Source organism: Triticum urartu, chromosome 3 (genome assembly GCF_003073215.2).
Source record: "Triticum urartu cultivar G1812 chromosome 3, Tu2.1, whole genome shotgun sequence".
Lineage (NCBI taxonomy): Eukaryota > Viridiplantae > Streptophyta > Magnoliopsida > Poales > Poaceae > Triticum > Triticum urartu.
Genome location: NC_053024.1, coordinates 720,222,752 through 720,230,568, shown reverse-complemented (window position 1 = coordinate 720,230,568; position 7,817 = coordinate 720,222,752).

The window sequence follows — 7,817 nt, the reverse complement described above, 5'->3', positions numbered from 1 at the left end:
TGCACCCCTGGGCGGCGGTTAGGTAGATCGAGTATGGCCAGGGTTTCATGGATCCACTTGAGTGCTTGCACCGGGGAGAAGCCCTCCTGATCGTGGGTCCATTTGTTCCTGGAAGTCCATATTGCATGCATGATCATGATAATCTGACAACAAGCTTCGTCAGTAAACATGTCGTCGAGCACAATATCCCGTGTCCATGTTAGCGGATGCAGCCTCGGTAAATGGAGATCGAACCGATCCTTCGTCGCAACCCAGAACTGCTTGGCATGTGAGCATGAGATAAGTGCATGCATTAAGTCTTCATTCATGGCCTTGCATAGATCGCAGCGGCCAAGTGGCTTGATGTGATGGTGCTGTAAAGTCATGTAGTCTGGCAGGATGCCACGTAAAACCCTCCACCAGAAAACCCTAACCTTCGGCACCACCCGCAATTTCCAAAGCGCGGTCCACAGCTGTTTACTTGCTGACGAAGTGTATGTCATCGTCCCTTCCTCTAGAGAACTAAGCTCGTTCCGAGTCATGACCGAGCGATACGCTAATTTTTGTTGGGGAACGTAGTAATTTCAAAAAAAATTCCTACGCACACGCAAGATCATGGTGATGCATAGCAACGAGAGGGGAGAGTGTGATCTACGTACCCTTGTAGACCGACAGCGGAAGCGTTAGCACAACGCGATTGATGTAGTCGTACGTCTTCACGGCCTGACCGATCAAGCACCGAAACTACGGCACCTCCGAGTTTTAGCACACGTTCAGCTCGATGACGATCCCCGGACTCCGATCCAGCAAAGTGTCGGGGAAGAGTTCCGTCAGCACGACGGCGTGGTGACGATCTTGATGTTCTACCGTCACAGGGCTTCGCCTAAGCACCGCTACAATATTATCGAGGATTATGGTGGAAGGGGGCACCGCACACGGCTAAGAAAACGATCACGTGGATCAACTTGTGTCTAGGGGTGCCCCCTGCCCCCGTATATAAAGGAGCAAGGGGAGGAGGCCGGCCGGCCCTATAGGCGCGCCAAGGAGGAGTCCTCCTCCTAGTAGGAGAAGCTCCTACTAGGAGGGGAAGGAAGTGGGGAAGGAGAAGGAAAGGGGGGCCCCGCCCCCCTCTCCTAGTCCAATTCGGACCAGGGGGGAGGAGGCGCGCGGCCCACCCTGGCTACCCTTCTCTTTCTCCACTAAGGCCCATATGGCCCATTACTTCTCCGGGGGGGGGGGGTTCCGGTAACCCTCCGGTACTCCGGTTTTCTCCAAAATCACCCGGAACACTTCCGGTGTCTGAATATAGGCGTCCAATATATCAATCTTTATGTCTCGACCATTTCGAGACTCCTCGTTATGTCCATGATCACATCCGGGACTCCGAACTAACTTCGGTACATCAAAACTCATAATATATCTGTCATCGAAACCTTAAGCGTGCGGACCCTACGGGTTCGAGAACAATGTAGACATGACCGAGACATATCTCCGGTCAATAACCAATAGCGGAACCTGGATGCTCATATTGGCTCCTACATATTCTACGAAGATCTTTATCGGTCAGGTCGCATAACAACATACGTTGTTCCCTTTGTCATCGGTATGTTACTTGCCCGAGATTCGATCATCGGTATCTCAATACCTAGTTCAATCTCGTTATCGGCAAGTCTCTTTACTCGTTTCGTAATACATCATCTCGCAACTAACTCATTAGTTGCAATGCTTGCAAGGCTTATGCGATGTGCATTACCGAGAGGGCCCAGAGGTACCTCTCCGACAATCGGAGTGACAAATCCTAATCTCGAAATACGCCAACCCAACATTTACCTTTGGAGACACCTGTAGAGCTCCTTTATAATCACCCAGTTACGTTGTGACGTTTGGTAGCACACAAAGTGTTCCTCTGGCAAACGGGAGTTGCATAATCTCATAGTCATAGGAACATGTATAAGTCATGAAGAAAGCAATAGCAACATACTAAACGATCGGGTGCTAAGCTAATGGAATGGGTCATGTCAATCACATCATTCTCCTAATAATGTGATCTCGTTAATCAAATGACAACACATGTCTATGGTTAGGAAACATAACCATCTTTGATTAATGAGCTAGTCAAGTAGAGGCATACTAGTGACGTTTAGTTTGTCTATGTATTCACACAAGTATTATGTTTCCAGATAATACAATTCTAGCATGAATAATAAACATTTATCATGATATAAGGAAATAAAATAATAACATTATTATTGCCTCTAGGGCATATTTCCTTCAGTCTCCCACTTGCACTAGAGTCAATAATCTAGGGCCCAGAGATACCTCTCCGACAATCGGAGTGACAAATCCTAATCTCGAAATACGCCAACCCAACATTTACCTTTGGAGACACCTGTAGAGCTCCTTTATAATCACCCAGTTACGTTGTGACGTTTGGTAGAACACAAAGTGTTCCTCCGGCAAACGGGAGTTGCATAATCTCATAGTCATAGGAACATGTATAAGTCATGAAGAAAGCAATAACAACATACTATACGATCGGGTGCTAAGCTAATGGAATGGGTCATGTCAATCACATCATTCTCCTAATAATGTGATCTCGTTAATCAAATGACAACACATGTCTATGGTTAGGAAACATAACCATCTTTGATTAATGAGCTAGTCAAGTAGAGGCATACTAGTGACGTTTAGTTTGTCTATGTATTCACACAAGTATTATGTTTCGGGATAATACAATTCTAGCATGAATAATAAACATTTATCATGATATAAGGAAATAAAATAATAACATTATTATTGCCTCTAGGGCATATTTCCTTCAGTCTCCCACTTGCACTAGAGTCAATAATCTAGATTACACAGTAATGATTCTAACACCCATGGAGCTTTGGTGTTGATCATGTTTTGCTCGTGGAAGAGGCTTAGTCAACGGGTCTGCAACATTCAGATCCGTATGTATCTTGCAAATCTCTATATCTCCCACCTGGACTAGATCCCGGATGGAATTGAAGCGTCTCTTGATGTGCTTGGTTCTCTTGTGAAATCTGGATTCCTTTGCCAAGGCAATTGCACCAGTATTGTCACAAAAGATTTTCATTGGACCCGATGCACTAGGTATGACACCTAGATCGGATATGAACTCCTTCATCCAGACTCCTTCATTTGCTGCTTCCGAAGCAGCTATGTACTCTGCTTCACTTGTAGATCCCGCCACAACGCTTTGTTTAGAACTGCACCAACTGACAGCTCCACCGTTTAATGTAAACACGTATCCGGTTTGCGATTTAGAATCGTCCGGATCAGTGTCAGAGCTTGCATCAACGTAACCATTTACTATGAGCTCTTTGTCACCTCCATATATGAGAAACATATCCTTAGTTCTTTTCAGGTATTTCAGGATGTTCTTGACCGCTGTCCAGTGATCCACTCCTGGATTACTTTGGTACCTCCCTGCTAGACTTATAGCAAGACACACATCAGGTCTGGTACATAGCATTGCATACATGATAGAGCCTATGGCTGAAGCATAGGGAACATCTTTCATTTTTCTCTCTATCTTCTGCATTGGTCGGGCATTGAGACTTACTCAATTTCACAACTTGTAACACAGGCAAGAATCCTTTCTTTGCTTGATCCATTTTGAACTTCTTTAAAATTTTGTCAAGGTATGTGCTTTGTGAAAGTCCAATTAAGTGTCTTGATCTATCTCTATAGATCTTAATGCCCAATATGTAAGCAGCTTCACTGAGGTCTTTCATTGAAAAACTCTTATTCAAGTATCCCTTTATGCTATTCAGAAATTCTATATCATTTCCGATTAGTAATATGTCATCTACATATAATATCAGAAATGCTACAGAGCTCCCACTCACTTTCTTGTAAATACAGGCTTCTCCAAAAGTCTGTACAAAACCAAATGCTTTCATCACACTATCAAAGCGTTTATTCCAACTCCGAGAAGCTTGCACCAGTCTATAAATGGATCGCTGGAGCTTGCATACTTTGTTAGCTCCCTTTGGATCGACAAAACCTTCCGGTTGCATCATATACAACTCTTCTTCCAGAAATCCATTCAGGAATGCAGTTTTGACATCCATCTGCCAAATTTCATAATTATAAAATGCGGCAATTGCTAACATGATTCGGACAGACTTAAGCATCGCTACGGGTGAGAAGGTCTCATCGTAGTCAATCCCTTGAACTTGTCGAAAACCTTTTGCGACAAGTCGAGCTTTGTAGACAGTAATATTACCGTCAGCGTCAGTCTTCTTCTTGAAGATCCATTTATTCTCAATTGCTTGCTCTCTCCATAGTACCGGAGAACAGTGTTTTTGTCATCTTACCCATAAGGCACGGTTCACAAGTACCAAGTGATTCATAATCAAGTGGTTCCAAAAGTCCATCAGTATGGAGTTTCTTCATGCGCTTTATACCGATATGACCCAAACGGCAGTGCCACAAATAAGTTGCACTATCATTATCAACTCTGCATCTTTTGGCTTCAACATTATGAATATGTGTGTCACTACTATCGAGATTTAATAAGAATAGACCACTCTTTAAGGGTGCATGACCATAAAAGATATTACTCATATAAATAGAACAACCATTATTCTCTGATTTAAATGAATAACCGTCTCGCATCAAACAAGATCCAGATATAATGTTCATGCTTAACGCTGGCACCAAATAACAATTATTTAGGGTCTAATACTAATCCCGAAGGTAGATGTAGACGTAGCGTGCCGACCGCGATCACATCGACTTTGGAACCATTTCCCACGCGCATCGTCACCTCGTCCTTAGCCAATCTTCGCTTAATCCGTAGTCCCTGTTTCGAGTTGCAAATGTTAGCAACAGAACCAGTATCAAATACCCAGGTGCTACTGCGAGCATTAGTAAGGTACACATCAATAACATGTATATCACATATACCTTTGTTCACCTTGCCATCCTTCTTATCCGCCAAATACTTGGGGCAGTTCCGCTTCCAGTGACCAGTCTGCTTGCAGTAGAAGCACTCAGTTTCAGGCTTAGGTCCAGGTTTGGGTTTCTTCTCTTGAGTAGCAACTTGCTTGCTGTTATTTTTGAAGTTCCCCTTCTTCTTTCCTTTGCCCTTTTTCTTGAAACTAGTGGTCTTATTGACCATCAACACTTGATGCTCCTTCTTGATTTCTACCTCCGCAGCTTTCAGCATTGCGAAGAGCTCGGGAATAGTATTATTCATCCCTTGCATATTATAGTTCATCACGAAGCTCTTGTAGCTTGGTGGCAGTGATTGGAGAATTCTTTCAATGACGCAATCATCTGGAAGATGAACTCCCAATTGAATCAAGTGATTATTATACCCAGACATTTTGAGTATATGCTCACTGACAGAACTGTTCTCCTCCATCTTGCAGCTATAGAACTTATTGGAGACTTCATATCTCTCAATCCGGGCATTTGCTTGAAATATTAACTTCAACTCCTGGAACATCTCATATGCTCCAGGACGTTCAAAACGTCGTTGAAGTCCCGATTCTAAGCCGTAAAGCATGGCACACTGAACTATCGAGTAGTCATCAGCTTTGCTCTGCCAGACGTTCATAACATCTGGTGTTGCTCCAGCAGTAGGCCTGGCACCCAGCGGTGCTTCCAGGACGTAATTCTTCTGTGCAGCAATGAGGATAATCCTCAAGTTACGGACCCAGTCCGTGTAATTGCTACCATCATCTTTCAACTTTGATTTCTCAAGGAACGCATTAAAATTCAACGGAACAACAGCACGGGCCATCTATCTACAATCAAACATAAACAAGCAAGATACTATCAGGTACTAAGTTCATGATAAATTTGGTTCAATTAATCATATTACTAAAGAACTCCCGCTTAGATAGATATCCCTCTAATCCTCTAAGTGATTACGTGATCCAAATCAACTAAACCATGTCCGATCATCATGTGAGATGGAGTAGTTTCAATGGTGAACATCACTATGTTGATCATATCTACTATATGATTCACGCTCGACCTTTCGGTCTCCGTGTTCCGAGGCCATATCTGTATATGCTTGGCTAGTCAAGTATAACCTGAGTATTCCGTGTGTGCAACTGTTTTGCACCCGTTGTATTTGAACGTAGAGCCTATCACACCCGATCATCACGTGGTGTCTCAGCACGAAGAACTTTCGCAACGGTGCATACTCAGGGAGAACACTTCTTGATAATTAGTGAGAGATCATCTTAAAATGCTACCGTCAATCAAAGCAAGATAAGATGCATAAAAGATAAACATCACATGCAATCAATATAAGTGATATGATATGGCCATCATCATCTTGTGCTTGTGATCTTCATCTTCGAAGCACCGTCGTGATCACCATCGTCACCGGCGTGACACCTTGATCACCATCGTAGCATCGTTGTCGTCTCGCCAATCTTATGCTTCCACGACTATCACTACCCCTTAGTGATAAAGTAAAGCATTACAGCGCAATTGCATTGCATACAATAAAGCGACAACCATATGGCTCCTGCCAGTTGCCGATAACTTGGTTACAAAACATGATCATCTCATACAATAAAATTTAGCATCATGTCTTGACCATATCACATCACAACATGCCCTGCAAAAACAAGTTAGACGTCCTCTACTTTGTTGTTGCAAGTTTTACGTGGCTGCTACGGGCTTAAGCAAGAACCAATCTTACCTACGCATCAAAACCACAACGATAGTTTGTCAAGTTGGTGCTGTTTTAACCTTCGCAAGGACCGGCCGTAGCCACACTCGGTTCAACTAAAGTTGGAGAAACTGACACCCGCTAGCCACCTTTGTGCAAAGCACGTCGGGAGAACCGGTCTCGCGTAAGCGTACGCGTAATGTCGGTCTGGGCCGCTTCGTCCAACAATACCGCCGAACCAAAGTATGACATGCTGGTAAGCAGTACGACTTATATCGCCCACAACTCACTTGTGTTCTACTCATGCATATAACATCAACACATAAAACCTAGGCTCGGATGCCACTGTTGGGGAACGTAGTAATTTCAAAAAAATTCCTATGCACACGCAAGATCATGGTGATGCATAGCAACGAGAGGGGAGAGTGTGATCTATGTACCCTTGTAGACCGACAGCGGAAGCGTTAGCACAACGCGGTTGATGTAGTCGTACGTCTTCACGGCCCGACCGATCAAGCACCGAAACTACGGCACCTCCGAGTTTTAGCACACGTTCAGCTCGATGACGATCCCCGGACTCCGATCCAGCAAAGCGTCGGGGAAGAGTTCCGTCAGCACGACGGCGTGGTGACGATCTTGATGTTCTACCGTCGCAGGGCTTCGCCTAAGCACCGCTACAATATTATCGAGGATTATGGTGGAATGGGGCACCGCACATGGCTAAGAAAACGATCACGTGGATCAACTTGTGTCTAGGGATGCCCCTGCCCCCGTATATAAAGGAGCAAGGGGAGGAGGCCGGCCGGCCCTATAGGCGCGCCAAGGAGGAGTCCTCCTCCTAGTAGGAGTAGGACTCCTACTAGGAGGGGGAAGGAAGTGGGGAAGGAGAAGGAAAGTGGGGCGCCGCCCCCCTCTCCTAGTCCAATTCAGACCAGGGGGAGGAGGTGCGCGGCCCACCCTGGCTGCCCTTCTCTTTCTCCACTAAGGCCCATATGCCCCATTACTTCTCCCGGGGGGGGGGTTCTGGTAACCCTCCGGTACTCCGGTTTTCTTCGAAATCACCCGGAACACTTCCGGTGTCTGAATATAGCCGTCCAATATATCAATCTTTATGTCTCGACCATTTCAAGACTCCTCGTTATGTCCGTGATCACATCCGGGACTCTGAACTAACTTC